At 36.8% G+C, this 18551-nt stretch overlaps 1 long non-coding RNA gene across 1 annotated transcript in view; it reads right to left on the reverse strand.

The window, feature by feature from the left end:
- Positions 1-18066, reverse strand: part of LOC129033601 (uncharacterized) — a 107976-nt gene extending 89910 nt beyond the window's left edge. Inside the window, exon 1 of the long non-coding RNA XR_008501627.1 lies at positions 18001-18066. This is a non-coding gene — a long non-coding RNA (uncharacterized LOC129033601). The remainder of the gene's footprint in view (positions 1-18000) is intronic.
- Between the last annotated feature and the right edge of the window lie 485 nt (positions 18067-18551).

Raw genomic sequence — 18551 nt, forward strand, 5'->3', positions numbered from 1 at the left:
ACTAGTTTTGAAATGCATTAATCTTTGAAAATAAAACAATTTATTAAGCTGACTTCACAGGCTATAAACTGGATTAATGCACGAGGAAACCACTGCCTGTACACTAACTAAAATCTGAAAATATAAATGGTAGCTTCAGTTTTTCAGTAATTATTTTATGTGTTGATATTACTGATCCCAGCTGCTTATGACATTTTTTATGTCTACAAGCTATCATCTAAAAATGAATTTCTAATAAAGTGAATTAAGACTCATTCATATTAGCTATGGAAGAAGAAAGAAATACCTGTTTTGCCTCCAGGAGTGGAGAAAGAAGTCATTCCACATTTATTTTCAGTTATACAGTGTATTAATGGCTATGATATTCATGAAAACATTTTGATTTAGATTGGCATTGCCATCTCCATTTTTTAACTACAAGTGAACCGTTAGAAGATCAAATTGAGGCTGAATCTGGAGGGCATGGTGCTAAGTAAATTAAGCCAGGCATAGAAAGACAAGTGGTGCATAACCTAACATACATGTGGAATCTAAATAAATCAAACTCATAGAAGCAAAAAGTATAATGGCGGTTACCAGAGCCATGAGTGGATAAGAGTGAGAGAAATATAGAAGCAACAGCAAATCAACCCCAAAACTAGCAGAAGATGATAAATAATTGAAATTAGAGGTTAACTGAAGAAAATCAAGACAAACAAAACATTCAAAACATTAACATATCCAAGAGTTGTTTTTTTGAAATCTTAGTAAGATAGATAGGCCACTACCTAGATTAATAAAGAAGAAAAAAGAGAAGGTCCAAATAAGCACAATGAGAAATGACAAAGGAATCATTACCACTGACCTGACAGAAATGTAAATAAGCATCAGAAACTACTTTGAATGCCTCTGTGCCCACAGACTAGAAAACCTAGAAGAAATGGATGAATTCCTGGACATAAACAGTCTCCCAAGACCAAACCAGGAAAAAAATGATTCTCTGAGCAGACCAAAAGGAGCTCCAAAATTGAATCAGTAATAAATAGTCTACCAACCAAATTTTATTTCAAGGTAATTTAAGGCATGTTTCATGTTTACTGTTTCCCTGATTAAGTCATGTACATCACCATATGACTTAAAATCATATGATGGAGGGTAAGTAATACATTTTTGCTGATTCTCAATAGTGCTTTTGGATAAACATTTAAATTAGACAGTGGTAAAAGTGGACCATTAAGTCTAAAATAAAATCAGCAAAGATAAATCTAAAATTTGTAACATTTTTATTTTATTTATTAGAGACAAGGTCTTCCTGCGTCACCCATGCTGAAATGCAGTGGCAGGATCATAGCTTATTGCAGCCTCAAACTCCTGGGTTCAAGCAGTCCTCTTACCTCAGCTTTCCAAGTAACCAGGATTACAGATGTACACTACCATGATTGCAAAATTTAATTTTGTATTTTTTGTAGAGTCAGGGTCTGGCTATGTTGCTCAGGCTGTCCTTGAATTCTTGGTCTTAAGCCATTTTGCCTCGGCCTCTAAAACGCCCAGATTACAGCATGAGAGCATGAGTCCTCATGCTTAGCCTACTAGCCTAAAAAGGGCAACCAAAAAAAAAAAAAAAAAAAAAAACAGCTTGAGGTAGAAATTCCATGAAAATGCCAATTTTAATCTATTCCTTTCACAAGAAATCTAGAATCCCAAAGATTCTCAGTGCAAGTATCTGTTACTTAAAACATATCCTAAAATAAATGGCATATTTTAATTAAGAAATGTTTGTCATGTAAACTTATTTCCAATAAGCATGTGTCAGGTATGTTAAAAATAACACTGAATATATTTTTATTTGTTTGAGCATATGTGTGTGGAGGCACATAAATTGGTGAAGTCTTAGAGAAAAGCAATCTCACATTTAACATTGAATAAATTCCCAAAATTTATTTTAATTTGATCATTTAGAACTCTGTACATATATTCCCTCAGAGTCTTTATTATGTCTAACGATGCATTCTAGTTAATCTTTGATTTTTTAAAAACGTAATTGTTTGAAAACTCACTATCAATATATTCACGGAAATGTAGAGTATAAGCTTGATTTATTCATTGATTAATAATTAATGCAGCTATTTAGTTAATATTTTTGAAACCTATTTATTTCAAGCACTATCTAGACAGATACAGTCAATGTTGTTAAAATTTGCCATCTAAAAGAAACTTTAAAATATCACATTAAATATTTTGCTTTGTGCTTTGGCACAGACTCAAATGGAGAATTGTTCTATTTTTTTCCAATGTCATATCACAAATATTTTTTTTTCTAATCTGCTTTCCTTCACTTCCTTTTGCTAAAATATTTGGGAAAACCAAATTCCTTTTCATATATTTTACCAAAGCTTAGACCAAGCTTTATAAACTATGAACTGCTTATTTAAAAAGGAATGTGTAATTATAAATGTATTATAATTTACTAAGTGTTTTCTATGGGATAGACACCATTTGTTGGGGAAACCAGCCCCACACCACCCAGCAGGTACCCCAAGTCCAGCAGAGACAAAGGAGCTAGAAAGAGACAGAATAAGAGTTTAAAAGGTGGGTCTAGGGGACAGGAGAGTCAGAGGCTTGCTCATGGGCCAGAGCTCTTCCGCTTCACCTAATTTATTGGTTTACAAGCTCTTTGTTCTTAGGGCAGATGGGAGGGGTATGAAGGGATGGAGGAAAAGGATAAATCAATGAAGGAGAACTGGTGAGTCATTCAATAAGATGTATAGCAGTGGCGGTTTCTGTGAATTTCCTTGAGCAAAGGCATGTGTCTAAACTACTTAAGATCTTTGACTTATCGGGGCTGAAATGGGTGGAAGTGGGTTTCAGGAGAAGCCAAGATGTTTGATTATACCCCACTGCTTCAAGGATGTGTTATCTCCCTGAGCAACCTGTGGAATGCCACGGAGCTGCCATGTTCTTGGGGCATAAAGACATGAAGGCAATAAAGAGACTTTTCTCCTCAGAGGCTGCTCATGGCTCCCCATGGTTGTCTCACACAGGGGAGACCAACTCATCTGGCATCCCAGAAACTCTCTTTCCCACAACCATTCTAAGTGTTACTTATTTACTGAATCCTGAATCATAACCTTATGAACTAGATAATTTTCCTTGTTCAGGTGCAGCAACCAAGGCACAGAGTTTTTCTCACCTGAAATCACAGAATTACAATAAGTTAATCGCAAAATTACAATAAGTTAAGTAAATATATTCAGAATCCTAGACAGGCTTTTGGAATGTCTTGTGAATCTACAGACCCCTTTCTTAACCACTATAACTATACCTTACTAATTTGCATACACATATTGTAGAAAAACATGCGCCCACACACACACAGTAAGAGAGAGAAAAATAGAGTGAAAGAAAAATTAAAATATATGTAGAAGCTCTATTTCCTTGGTTTCATGTATTTGATTATTGTGACATTTCCTATGTAAGTGAACCCCATGTTCTCTAGAAGCGGATGCTAAGTCAAAGTTTCAGCTGTAAGACTTTATTAGTGATCAGCACTTATGAGTGGGGGACAAGGCTGAACAGAGAAAGAACGTTGACTGTGATATAGTTCTGACAATGGCCTTGCAAGAAATGTCCCATTGCAAAAGTCCATCTAATTAATTTGTTGGTTTCTTTCTGGTACCAACTGTCACACATTGGATTCTGAAGAAAGAGATTCTGAGATAGTTTGTAGTGTGTATTAATTTGCTAGAGTTGCCACAACAAAATACTACAACATAGGTGGCTACAACAGCAGGCATTTCTTTTCTCACAGTTTGGCAAGCTAGAAGTCCAAAATCAAGGTGTCTGCCAGGTTGGTTTCACTGAGGCCCTCTATTTGACTTGTAATATGGCTGGCTTCATGTGGTCTTCCCTCTGTTTGTATGTGTGTTCTAATCTCCTCTCTTTAAAAACACCCCAGGAATATTGTATTAGGGCTCATCATAATGACTTCATTTATCTTTAATTACCTCTTTAAAGACTTTCTCAGAAATGGTTACATTTGAGGTATGGGAAGGGGGATTTGAACTTTAAAATATGAACCTCGATGGGAAAACAAAATTAAGCCCCTAATAGAGTACAAGGCATTTATTAGAAATAAACACCTTTGCAAAGAAAGAAGCAGCAGTATTGGACACAGTGAAAAGTGTAGGTCCAACAAAGCCTCAGCCAAGTCAGTTATGTGCCAATTTGGGAAGTGTATGACTTCAGAAGAGGAACATCGTTCTAGAGTCAGCTCAGGCTGACTCTAGAAAGGCTAACAGCTGGTGCGTCTCTGCTAAACACACTCCTTGTATTTCTGTATAATTTTTAAAACTTTGGTTCTCAGTGGCACATGTCTGTGTCTACTACACTCCACTTTGTGGATGAAAATATATAAACAAAAATAGGTCCATTTATAATATTCATATGTTAAATTACACATCTTAATTGGTTGGAAATAGTCTTTCCTTAGGGAATTATTCTACATAATATTCCTAATGTTTCCAGAATGACTAAACTCAGAAGTATGATGAGATTGTCTGACTACTTTCAAATTTACTTAGATTTTGAATGTATTTTATGTATTTTATCTTTAGCAATATTTATATCATGTGTTACACTTCTCCCTTTACCAAGTAATCAATAACAAATTTCACTGGCTAATATTTTGTTATCTATAAAATATTCTGCAGAAATATGGTTCACCAAGAAAATTGTCAGAAGGACTTCATTCAATTCCCTCATTTTGAAAACACAATACTTTGTTAACAAACATGGCAAAGAATATATAAATGTAAAATGTCATGTAAAGACCAAAGTAGTGGCTGCAATATCTAATTGTCTCCAATGTTATATTTTCTAATTTTTTCCAGTATTTGCTTGTTAATAACACTTTCATCGAATGACTGTTATGTGTAAGAAAGACTGTTAAGGGTAGAGGATACCCTACTACATCTTGTGGGCTTAGCATCTTGTGATTTATAAATGAAAGTAAATTTTGAGTTAAATGCAGTGCATACATTCCTCTAGTTCAATCTGTTAAGTAAAAGTTAACACTGACATATTTGCATACACTTTTGAATATGTATTTTTGAGTCACTAATATAAATAGGTACATGACCATATTGAACTCTTAATCAATGCAATATTTTGACTTAGATGAATGCAGAAATGTATGCATTTCATTCATAACTATTCCCAGTGCATTAACTCAAATTAGAACTCTATAATTATGTTAATAAAATTAGTACAGATTTAGTGTTAAAGTACAATGAAAATAATAAAGAATCATAAGAAAATTATTAAAAAATTCTTTGTAACAGCACTACCTCAAGAAAAATCATAAGAAAAATTAGAAAATATCTTGAGACAATTGAAAACTGAAACACTGCAAACCCAAATATATGGGATGCAGCATAAACAATACTACAAGGGATGTATATAGTAATAAGTGCCTACATGAAAAAATAAAAAGATCTCAAGTCAACAACCTACACTTACACCACAGGAAATAGAAAAAGAAGAATGAATTAGTCCATTTTCATACTGCTATAAAAAATTACCCAAGACTGGGTAATTTTTAAAGAAAAAGAGGTTTAATGGACTCACGGTTCCACATGGCTGGGGAGTCTTCACAAGCATGGTGGAAGGCAAAAGAGGAGCATGTCTTACATGATGGCAGGTAAGACAGTGTGTGCAGGGGAACTGTCCTTTATAAAACCATCAGATCTCCTGAGACTAACTCACAATCACAACAACAACACAGGAAAAACCCAGCCTAACGATTCAATTACCTCCAACTGGGTCCCTCTCATGACACATGGGGATTATGGGAGCTACAATTCAAGACAAAATTTGGGTTGGCACACAACCAAACCATATCATTCCACTCCTGACCCCCTCAAAATCTCATGTCTTCATATTTTGAAACCAATTATGCCTTCCCAACAGTCTCCTAAAGTCTTATTTCAGCATTAACTCAAAAGTCCACAGTCCAAAGTCACATCTGAGACAAGGCAAGTACCTTCCACCTAGAAGCCTGTAAAATCAAAAGCAAGTTAGTTACTTCCTAGATACAATGGGGGTACAGGGATTAGGTAAATACACCAATTCCAAATGGGAAAAATTGGCCAAAACAAAGGGGTTACAGGACCCACGAGAGTCAGAAATTCAATGGGGCAGTCAAGTCTTAAAGCTCTAAAATGATCTCCTTTGACTCCATGTCTCACTTCTAGGCCATGTCAATGCAAGAGGTGGGCTCCCACGGCCTTGGGCAGGTCTACTGCTGTGGCATTGCAGGGTACAGCCCCCTTCCCAAATGCTTTCATGGGCTGGCAATAAGTGGCTGTGGCTTTTCCAGGCACATAGTGCAAGCTGTCAGTGGATCTACAATTTTGGGGCCTGGAGGACACTGGCTCTCTTCTCACAGCTCCACTAGGCAGCACCCAAGTTAGGACTCTGTGTGGAGGCTCAAACCCCACATTTCCCTTCCACACTTCTCTAGCAGAGGTTCTCCACGAGGGCCCTACCCCTGCAGCAAACTTCTGCATGGACATCTAGGTGTTTTCATACATCCTCTGAAATTTAGGCTGAGGTTCCCAAATCTCAATTATTGACTGCTGTGACCCCACAGGCTCAACACCACATGGAAGCTGCCAAGGCATGGGGCTTGCACCCTCTGAAGCCATAGCTCAAGCTATACTTTGGTCTCTTTTAGCCATATCTGTAACAGCTGGGATGCAGGGCAGCAAGTCCCTAGGCTGCACACAGAAGGCAGGCCATAGGCCCATCCATGGAGACTTATTTCTCCTAGGCACTGGGCCTGTGACTGGAGGGACTGCTGCTAAGGTGTCTGACATAACCTGAAGACATTTTCCTCATTGTCTTGGAAATTAACATTTGGCTCTTTGTTACTTATTCATTTCTGCAGCTGGCTTCAATTTCACCCCAGAAAATAGACTTTTCTTTTCTACTGCATCATCAGGCTATAAATTTTTCAAACTTCTATGCTGTACTTGGTCTTGAACACTTTGTCAATTAGACATTTTTTCCACCAGATAACCTGAATCATCTCTCTCAAGTTCAAAGTCCCACAAATCTCTAGGACAGGGGAAAAATGCTACAAGTCTCTATATAGTATGAGTGACTTTTATTCCAGCCTCCAATAAATTCCTCATCTCCATCTGAGACCACTCAGCCTGGACATCATTGTCCATATCACTGTCAGAAATTTGGTCAAAGCCATTCAACAAGCCTCTAGGAAGTTCCAAACTTTCATACATCTTCCTGTCTTCTGAGCACTCCAAGTATCTAGGAAGTTCCAAACTTTTCCACACTCTTCTGTCTTCTTTGGAGCCCTCCAAACTGTTCCAACCTCTGCCTGTTGCCCAGCTCCAAAGTCACTTCCACATTTTCTGGTATCTTCAGAGCAGTGTCCTACTCTATTTGATACCAATTTTCTTTGTTAGTCCATTTTCATATGGCTTTAAAGAAATACCTGACTGGTTAATTTATAAAGAAAAAGATCTTTAATGAACTCGCAGTTCCACATGGCTAGAGAGGCCTCACATTCATGGTGGAAGGTGAAAGAGCAAAGGCAAATCTTACATGGCAGCAAGAGTGCGTGTTCAGGGGAACTGCCTTTTATAAAACCGTATCTCCTGAGATTTATTCACTATCACAAGAATAGCATGGGGAAAACCTGTCCCCATGATTCAATTATCTCCCACCAGGTCCCTCCTACAACATGTGGGGAATACGGGAGCTACAATTGAAGATGAGATTGGGGGTTGTGAGGGAACACAGCCAAATCATATCAAAGAACAAACTAAGCCCAAATTTAGTTGAATAATAGAAATATAATAATTAGAGTTAAAATAAATTTTTAAAATAGACAAACAATAGAAAAAACTGGTGACAGGGTTGGTTTTTTGAAAAATTAATGAAAATGGCAAACATTAAGTTAATGAGAGTAGAGTTAAATAAAGAAAACAGAAATAAAAAGGGATCCAACTACTAAGAGCAACCATATGCCAACAAATTGGACAACGTAGGAGACAGTGATAAGTTCCTAGAAACATACACTCAACAAAGGCTGAATCATGAAGAATTAGAAAATCTGAAGAAACCAATAACTATTAAGTATATTGAATCAGTAAGCCAAACTTCCCAACAAAGGACCCAGGACCAGATGTCCTCATAGCTGAATTCTACCACATTTTAAGAAGAATCAAAAGTAATCATTCTCAAATTTTTCCAATATCAAAGAGGACACACTTCCAAACTTATTTTATAATGTTCACATAACACTGGTAGTAAAGCCAGTGACACTACAAGAATGAAAACTGTAGGCCAACATTTCAGATAAACACAAATGCAAAAATCCTGATCAAACTACTAGCCACCCAAATTCAATACAGATGAAAAGGAACTTGCACCATGACCAAGTGAGATTTATCCCTAGGATGCAGGGATTGTTCAACATACAAAAATCAATCTATGTGTTATACCACATTAACAGAATGAAGGATAAAAATCACATGATCCTCTCAACAGATGCAGAAAATATATTTAACAAAATTTAACACTCTTTCATAATAGAAATATGAGGCAAAGTAGAAATATAAGTAATATACTTCAACATAATAAAAGTCATATATGACAAACCCACAAATAATATTACTTGGAATATTAAAAAACAAAGTTTTTCCCTAAGATCAAGAACAAAACTAGGATGTCCACTCTCACCACTCTATTCAACATAGTACTTGAAGTCCTAGCCAGAGAAATTAAATATGGAAAAAAAAAAGACATCTAAATCAAAAAGGAAAAAAAAATCTCCTCTGTTTGCAGATAACATAGCTTTGTATGTAAGAAACCCTAAAGACACTGCCAATAAACTGTTGGAACTGATAAACAAATAGAATAAAGTTGCACTATACAAAATCAAATACAGAAGTCAGTTTCATTTTAATACACTAACACTGAACTATCCAAAAATAGAATTAAGAAAAAAAAAATCGCATTTATAATAGCATGAAAAAGAATAAAATACTTAGAAATAAACTCGAGAAAGACAGTGAAAGACTTGTACTCTGAAAGCTACAAAACACTGTTGAATAAAAAAAAAAACAAAAACAAATGAATAAAAGACATCCCGGCATTATGAACTGTATTACTTAATATGGTTAAAAAAGTTCAAAACGTTGTCTACAGAGTCAGCGCTATCTCTATCAAAATACAATTATATTATATATATATAATATGTGTGTGTATATATATATATACATAATTCTAAATTTCAAATGGAAACAAAAGCAAAACTCCAAAATAGCCCTAGCAATATTAAGAAATAAAAACAAAGCTGGAGGTTCACGTTTTCTGATTTCAAAATAGAATACAAAGCTATAGTACATAAAACAATATGGTACTGGCATAAAGACAGACTAATAAGAGAGAATAGACAGCCCACAAATAAACCTACTTATATACGGTAAATTAATTTTTGGCAAGGGTGCCAATAACACACCATGGGGAAAGAATAATCTCTTCAACAAGCCCAGTTGGGAAAACTGGCTACCACCTGCAAAAGAATAAAATTGGACCTTATCTCACACCATTTACAAAAATCAACTCAATTTATTAAAGACTTAAATGAAAGGTTTTCGAAACAGTAAAACTCCTAGAAGAATTCTTAGAGGAAAAACTTCATGACATTTGTATTGGCAATCAAAAGCACTGGCAACATAAGCAGAAATAGACGAGAAAGACTACATCGAATTAAAAAGCTTCTACACAGCAAAGAAGAAAATCAGAGTAAAAAGGAAAGCTACTGAACTAGAAAAATATATTTACATACCATATACCTGATAAGAGATTAATATCCAAAATATATAAGGAACACCTATGATTCAAAAGCAGAAAAAAATAAAAATAGGCAATTTGTATGTCTTCTTGAAAGAAGACATACAAATAGCCAACAGGTATGTAAAATAATGCTCAACATCACTGATAATCAGGGAAATACAATCAAAACCACAATGAAATATTACCTCACACTTGTTAAGATGGCTATGACAAAAAAGCATGAAAGTAATCAAATTTTGGCAAGCACTTGCAGAAATTGGAAGCATTTTACATTGTTGATGAGAATGTAAATTGGTGTGGCTGCTATGAGAAACAGTTTCTAAAAAGATTAAAATAGGACTATCATATGATCAATCAATCTCAATTATGGGTTTTTATCCAAATAAATTGAAATCAGAATTTCATGTTAATATCTGTACTTCCATGATCATGCAGTACTATTCACACTAGCCAAGATATGGAAAAAAACCTAAGTGTCCATTGACAGATAAATGGATAAAGAAAATTATATATATATGTATATATATATATACATATATATGTATAAAATATTCAGAACTAAAAAAAGAGGAAAATCCTACTACAGAGATGAACTTTGAGTTCATTATGCTAAATGAAAATAAGCCAATCACAGCAAGAAAAATATGCATTATTCCACCCATATAAGGTATCTAAAATAGTCCAATGCATAGAAACAATTGGTCATCAGGAGATAAGGGGGTAGAGAAATAAGGAGTTGTGGTTCAATCTTTGCTGTATATTATTCTTCTTAAAGTTAACAATGCTGTGCTGTATGTTTAAACATTTGTTAAGACAGTATATCTCATGTCCAATAATCTTACTACAATTAAAAAAAAAATAATTGCAGTGGAAAATAATAGAATCTTAAGGAAGAATGTATTAATTGTACGTTTTGGGGTTACAATCATTAAGCTCAACTTGTGTTGTGAGACTATCTGAGGCTATGTATTGAAAATTTTTATTTATTTTGAAAAGTTTACACACTTTTTCTGAAACTGCTCTGCTTCAAAAAACAATGATGCTGGACATGACATAATTAAATGATAAATAGCTGTGTAAATACCTATGACTGTAGTGCACAAACATGTGAGTATTTGTGAACAAATTTAGAGAATAGCTAAAATCATAAAGAAATGGCAATACATAAAATATTTTTTAAAAAACACCTCATGTAGTGGTAAAAATTAATAATTACAGTTGTGCTTAAGTTGAAATTCTATAATAATTGAGAATCTATGCCATGAGTGGTGGAAAAATAAACTATACAAACGCGATACAATTCATGTTCTAGGATAGATATTCTCAGTAATCAGATATAATGTTCGTACAAATTTGTTTTGAGTCCTAGTTAACATATCTTCAAAGATGTTCAAATAGAAAGAGCTCTGGTCTGCAGCTGCCAGCAAGATCAATGCAGAAGGTAGGTGATTTCTACTTTTCCAGCTGAGGTACTCAGCTCATCTTATTGGGACTGGTTAGACAGTGGGTGCACCCCATGGGAGCAAGCCAAAGCAAGGTGGGACATCACCTCACCTGGGAAGTGCAAGGGGTTGAGGAACTCCCTTTCCTAGCCAAGAGAAGCCATGAGGGACTATGCTGTAAGGCATGGTGTTTTCCAGCCCAGATACTACACTTTTCCCATGGTCTTCACAACCCGCAGACCAGGAGATTCCCTCAGGTGCCTACACCACCAGGGCCCTGGGTTTCAACGCAAAACTGGGCGGCTGATAAGGCAGACACCGAGCTAGCAGCAGGTGTTTTGTTTTGTTTTGTTTTGTTTTGTTTTGTTTTTGTACCCCAGTGGCACCTGGAATGCCAGCAAGATAGAACCGTTCACTCCCCTGAAAAGGGGGTAAAGCCAGAGAGCCAAGTGGTCTAGCTCAGTGGATCCCACCCCCATGTAGCCCAGGAAGCTAAGATCTCCTGACTTGAAATTCTTGCTGCCAGCACAGCTGTCTGAAGTAGACCTGGGATGCTTGAGCTAGGCAGGGGGATGGGTGACTGCCATTACTAAGGCTTGAGTAGGAGGTTTTCCCTTCACACTGTAAACAAAGCCACTGGGAAGTTTGAACTGTGGGGAGTCCACCACAGCTCAGCAAAGACACATAGCCAAACTGCCTCTCTAGATTCCTCCTTTCTTGGAAAAGCAGAAGCCCCAGTCATGGGCTTATAGATAAAACTCCCAACTCCCTGGGAAAGAGCTGGGGGAAGGGGCGGCCATGGGTGTAACTTCAGCAGACTTAAACATTCCTGCCTGCTGGCTCTGAAGAAAGCATCAGATCTCCTAGCACAGTGCTTGACCTCTGCTAAGGGACAGACTTTCTCCTCAAGTGGGTCCCTGACCCCCGTGCCTCCAGACTGAAAGACACCCCACAGCAGAGGTCGACAAACACCTTGGAAAGGAGAGCTCCAGCTGGCATCTGGCTGGTGCCTCTCTTGGACAAAGCTTCCAGAGGAAGAAGCAAGCAGCAATCTTTGCTGTTCTGCAGCCTCCGCTGGTGATAACCAAGCAAACAGGGTCTGGAGTGGACCTCCAGCAAATCCAGCACACCTGCAGCAGAGGGGCCTGGCTTTTAGAAGGAAAACTAACAAACAGAAAGCAATATCATCGACATCAATGAAAAAGACCTTCACACAAAAGCCCCATCCTGAGATCAGCAACATCAAAGACCAAAGGTAGATAAATCCATGAATGAAGAAAAACTAGCACAAAAAGGCTGAAAATTGCAAAAACCGGAATGCCTCTTTTCCAAAGGATCACAACTCCTTGCCAGCAAAGGAACAAAACTGGATGGAGAATGAGTTTGATGAATTAACAGAAGTAGGCTTCAGAAGGTGGGAAATAACAAACTATTCCGAGCTAAAGGAGCATGTACTAACCCAATGCAAGGAAACTAAGAACCTTGAAAAAAGGTTAGAGGAATTGCTAACTAAAATAACCAGTTTAGAAAGGAACATAAATGACCTGAAGGAGCTGAAAAACACAGCACGAGAACTTCATGAAGCATACACAAGTATCAACAGCCATATCAATCAAGCAGAAGAAAGAATATCAGAGATTAAAGATCAACTTAATGAAATAAAGCATAAAGACAAGATTAGAGAAAAATAATGAAAGGAAAGAAAAAAGCCTCCAAGAAATATGGAACTATGTGAAAAGACCAAACTTATGTTTGATTGGTGTACCTGAAAGTGACAGGGAGAATGGAATCAAGTTGGAAAACCCTCTTTAGGATATTATCCAGGAGAATTTCCCCAATATAGCAAGACAGGCCAACATTCAAATTCAGCAAATGCAGAGAGCACCACAAAGATACTCCTCGAGAAGAGCAACCCCAAGACACATAATCATCAGATTCACCAAGGTTGAAATGAAGGAAAAAATGTTAAGGGCAGTCAGAGAGAAAGGTTGGGTTACCAACAAAGGGAAGCCCTCAGACTAACAGTAGATTTCTCTGCAGAAACCCTACCAGCTAGAAGAGAGTAGAGGTCAATATGGAACTAAATATAGAATGGAAAAATGGGTACCAGCCACTGAAAAACCCTACCAAATTGTAAAGACCATTGACACTATGAAGAAACCGAATCAACTAATGGGCAAAATAACCTTATATATAAATGAGCTAAATGCCATAATTAAAAGGCACAGACTGGAAAATTGGATAAAGAGTCAAGACCCATTGGTGTGTTGTATTCAGGAGACCCATCTCACAGGCAAAGGCACACATAGGCTCAACATAAAGTGATGTAGGAACATTTACCAAGCAAACGGAAAGTTAAAAAAAAAAAAGCAGGCATTGCAATCCTAAACTCTGATAAACTGGACTTTAAACCAACAAAGATCAAAAAAGATAAAGAAGGGCATTACATAATGGTAAAGGGATCAATGCAACAAGAAGCGCTAACTATCCTAAATATATATGCACACAACAGAGGAGCACCTAGATTCATAAAGCAAGTTCTTAGAGACCTACAAAGAGACTTAGACTCCCACACAATAATAGCAGGAGACTTTAACACCCCACTGTTAATATTAGAACATTAACAAGACAGAAAATTAATAAGGATATTCAGGACTTGAACTCAGCTCTGGACCAAGCAGACCTAATAAACATCTACAAAATTAACCACCCCAAATCAACAGAAGAGACATTCATCTCAGCACCACATCACACTAATTCTAAAATTGACCACCTAATGGGAAGTCAAACACTCCTCAGCAAATTTGAAAGTACAAAAATTATAACAAAAGTCTCTCAGACCACAGTGCAATCAAATTAGGACTCAGGATTTAGAAACTCACTGAAAAAGGAAAACTATGTGGAAACTGAACAACCTGCTTCTGAATGTCTGCTGGGTAAATAACAAAATTAAAGCAGAAATAAATAAGTTATGTGAAATCAAAGAGAACAAAAACACAATGTACAAAATTCTCTGGGACACTGCAGTTTATAGCACTAAATGCCCGCAGAAGAAATCAGGAGTGATCTAAAATCAACACCCTAATATCACAATTAAATGAACTAGAGAAGCAATAGCAAACAAATTCAAAAGCTGGCAGAAGACAAGAAATAACTAAGATCAGAGTAGAACTGAAGGAGATAAAAATCCCTTCAAAAAAATCAATGAATCCAGAAGCTGTTTTTTTGAGAAGACTGACAAAATACATAGACCACTAGCCAGATTAATAAAGAAGAAAAGACAGAAGAATCAAACAGACATAGTAAAAAATGATAACGGGGATATCACCATGGATCCTAAAGAAATACAAACTACCATCAGAGAATACTATAAAGACCTCTACACAAAGAAACAAGAAAATCTAGAAGAAATTGATAAATTCCTGTACATATACACCCTTCAAAGACTAAGCCAGGAGGAAGTCAAATCCCTGAAGAGACCAATAACAAGTTCTGAAATTGAGGCAGTAATTAATAGCCTACCAACCAAAAAAATCCCAGGACCAGATGTATTCACAGCTGAATTCTACCAGAGGTACAAAGAGAAGCTGGTACCATTTCTCCTGAAAATATTCCAAACAACAGATAAAGAGCAACTCCTCCCTGACTCATTTTATGAGGTCAGCATCATCCTGATACCAAAACCTTGCAGAGACACAACAACAACAAAAATTTCAGACCAATATCCCTGATAAATATCGATGCAAAATCTTCAATAAAATACTTGCAAACCGAATTCAGCAGCACAATAAAAAGGTTATCCACCACGATCAAGAAACTTCATCCCTGGCATGCAAGGCTGGTTCAACATATGCTTATCAATAAACATAATCCATCACATAAACAGAACCAATGACAAAAACCACATGATTATCTCAGTAGATGCAGAAAAGGCCTTCAATAAAGATTCAACACCCCTTCATGCTAAAAACACTCAATAAACTAGGTACTGATGGAACATATCTCAAAATAAGAACTATTTATGACAAACCCACAGCCAATATCATACTGAATGGGCAAAAGCTGGAAGCATTCCCTTTGAAAACCAGTACAGGACAAGGATGCCCTCTCTCACCACTCTTATTCAACATAGTATTGGAAGTTCTGGCCAGGGCAATCAGGCAAGAGAAAGAAATAAAGTGTATTCAAATAGGAAAAGAGGAAGTCAAATTGTCTCTTTTTGCAGATGACATGATTGTATATTTAAAAAAACCCATCGTCTCATCCCAAAATCTCCATAAGCTGATCAGCAAATTCAGCAAAGTCTCAGGATACAAAATTAATGTGCAAAAATCACAAGCATTTCTATACACAAATAACAGGCAAACAGAGAGCCAAGTCATGAGTGAACTCCCATTCAGAATTGCTACACAGAGAATAAAATACCTAGGAATCCAACTTACAAGGGATGTGAAGGACCTCTTCAAGGAGAACTACAAACTACAGCTCAAGGAAATAAAAGAGGAAACAAACAAATGGAAAAACATTCCATACTCATGGATAGGAAGAATCAATATCATGAAAACGGCCATACTGCTCAAAGTAATTTGTATATTCAATGCTATTCCCATCAAGCTACCACTGACTTTGTCCACAGAATTAGAAAAAACTACTTTAAATTTTATATGGAACCAAAAAAGAGCCTGTATAACTGAGACAATCTTAAGCAAAAAGAAAAAAGCTGAAGTCATCATGCTACCTGACTTCAAACTATACTATAAGGCTACAGTAACCAAAACAGCATGATACTGGTACCAAAACAGACATACAGACCAATGGAATAGAACAAAGACTCAGAAATAACACCACGCATTTACAGCCATTTGATCATTGGCAAACCTGACAATAACAAGCAATGGGGAAAGGATTCCCTATTTAATAAACGGTGTTGAAAAAACTGACTAGCCATATGCAGAAAACTGAAACTGGACCACTTCCTTACACCTTATACAAAAATTAACTCAAGATAGATTAAAGACTTGAATGTTTGACCTAAAACCATAAAAACCCTAACAGAAAACCTAGGCAATACTATTCAGGACATAGGCATGGGCAAAGACTTCACGACTAAAACACCAAAAGCAATGTCAACAAAAGCTAAGATTGACAAATGGGAACTAATTAAACTAAAAGCTTCTGCACAGCAAAAGAAACTATCATCAGTGTGAGCAGGCAACCCACAGAATGGGAGAAAACTTTTTCAATCTATCCTTCTGACAAAGGGCTAATATCCAGAATCTGCCAGGAAGTTAAACAAATTTACAAGAAAAAAGCAAACAATCCTATCAAAAAGTGGGCAAAAGATGTGAACAGACACTCCTCAAAAGAAAACACATACGTGGCCAAACAATATATGAAAAAAAGCCCATCATCATTGGTCATTAGAGAAATGCAAATCAAAACCACAATGAGATACCATCTCACACCAGTTAGAATGGCAATTAGTCAAAAGTCAGGAAACAACAGATGCTGGAGAGGACATGAAGAAATAGGAATGCTTTTGCAATGTTGGTGGGAGTGTAAATTAATTCAACTATTGTGGAAAACAGTGTGGCAATTCCTCAAGGATCTAGAACCAGAAATACCATTTGACTCAGCAATCCCATTAGTGGGTATATACCCAAAGGTTTATAAACCATTCTACTATAAAGGCACATGCACACATATATTTATTGCAGCACTGTTCACAATAGCAAAGACTTGAAACAAACCCAAATGCCCATCAATGATAGACTGGATAAAGAAAATGTGCTACATATACACCATGGAATAATAGGCAGCCATAAAAAGGAATGAGATCATGTCTTTTGCAGGGACATGTATGAAGGTGGACACCATCATTCTCAGCAAACTAACACAAGAACAGAAAACCATACACTGCATGTTCTCATTCATAAGTGCGAGTTGAACAATGAGAACACATGGACACAGGGAAGGGAGCTTCACACAACGGAGCCTGTCATGGGGTGGGAGGCTAGGTGAGGGATAACATTAGGATAAATACCTAATGTAGATGACAGTTTGATGGGTGCAGCAAACCACCATGGCACTTGTATACTTATGTAACAAACCTGCATGTTCTGAACATGTATCTGAGAACTTCAATCATAATTAAAAAAAAAAACTATCTTTAAGTAAGAAGCACACTTTCATATTATAAATTAAATTTGCATTATTTTATCCATAATAAAATATCATACATATTTAAACTTTGAATGTAACACTGACTTGTACAATAAACACAGTACCTGGTTAAAGAACAGGCTTATTGAAGAACAACAAAGGAGTATCTTTTATTAAAGAAGTACTCCAGAATGCGTCCTAAACTTCTGATACATAATCAAATACCTACTAAACCTCTGAATTAAAGAGAAAATTTAACATGTTGAAACCTGAAACTCATATTTCTTTCCTAACATTGGTGACATTATGTTCATCTGTCCAGTAACTCAGACAAGATCTTAGGGTAATTTAGGTATTTTATCTCACATACCAGACATCTAATCCAAAAGTAGGGGCTAGATGCAGAGCAAGATGGCAGAATAGAAAGTTCCACTAATCATCCTCCCATCAAGCACACCAAGTTAATGACTATCTATGGAGAAAAAACAACTTATTAAAAGCCAAAACTAGATGAGCACTCCCAGTACCTCAGTACCTGGTTTGAACTTCATATTGTTGAAAGAGGCACTGAAGAGATAGAAAAATCAGTCTTGAACTGCCGATGCCACCTCTTTCCCACTCCCAGCAGCAGCAGCATGTTGCAGGGATCACCTCTGGTTGCTAGGGGAAGTAGTACACAGCGGTTGTGAGGCTTTGATCTCAATGCTGTCCTGTTAACGCAGAAACATAAGCCAGACCAAACTCAACAGGTACTTGCCCACAAAGGGAGCATTTAAACCATCCATAGTCAGAGAAGAATTGCTGATACAAGTGATCCAGATTTGAGTGCTGCAAACCTTGCCACGAAGGGTCAAAATAATCTCAACCTCTAAGTAAACCTGAAATGCAGTCAAGGCCATAAGGACTGCAACATATAGTTGAATTCTAGGCCCATAGACAATGGACTGAGGGTCAGGGAGACACAACATACTGAGACACCAGCTGCGGCAGCCAAGTGATTGCTGGCATCACCCATTCCCTAGACTCAGGCTGCACAATGTAAGGCTCCAAAAGAGAGCCCTGTCTTCTGCTTAGGAAGAGGAGAGG

Source organism: Pongo pygmaeus, chromosome 2, assembly GCF_028885625.2.
Source record: "Pongo pygmaeus isolate AG05252 chromosome 2, NHGRI_mPonPyg2-v2.0_pri, whole genome shotgun sequence".
NCBI classification, from domain to species: Eukaryota; Metazoa; Chordata; class Mammalia; order Primates; family Hominidae; genus Pongo; species Pongo pygmaeus.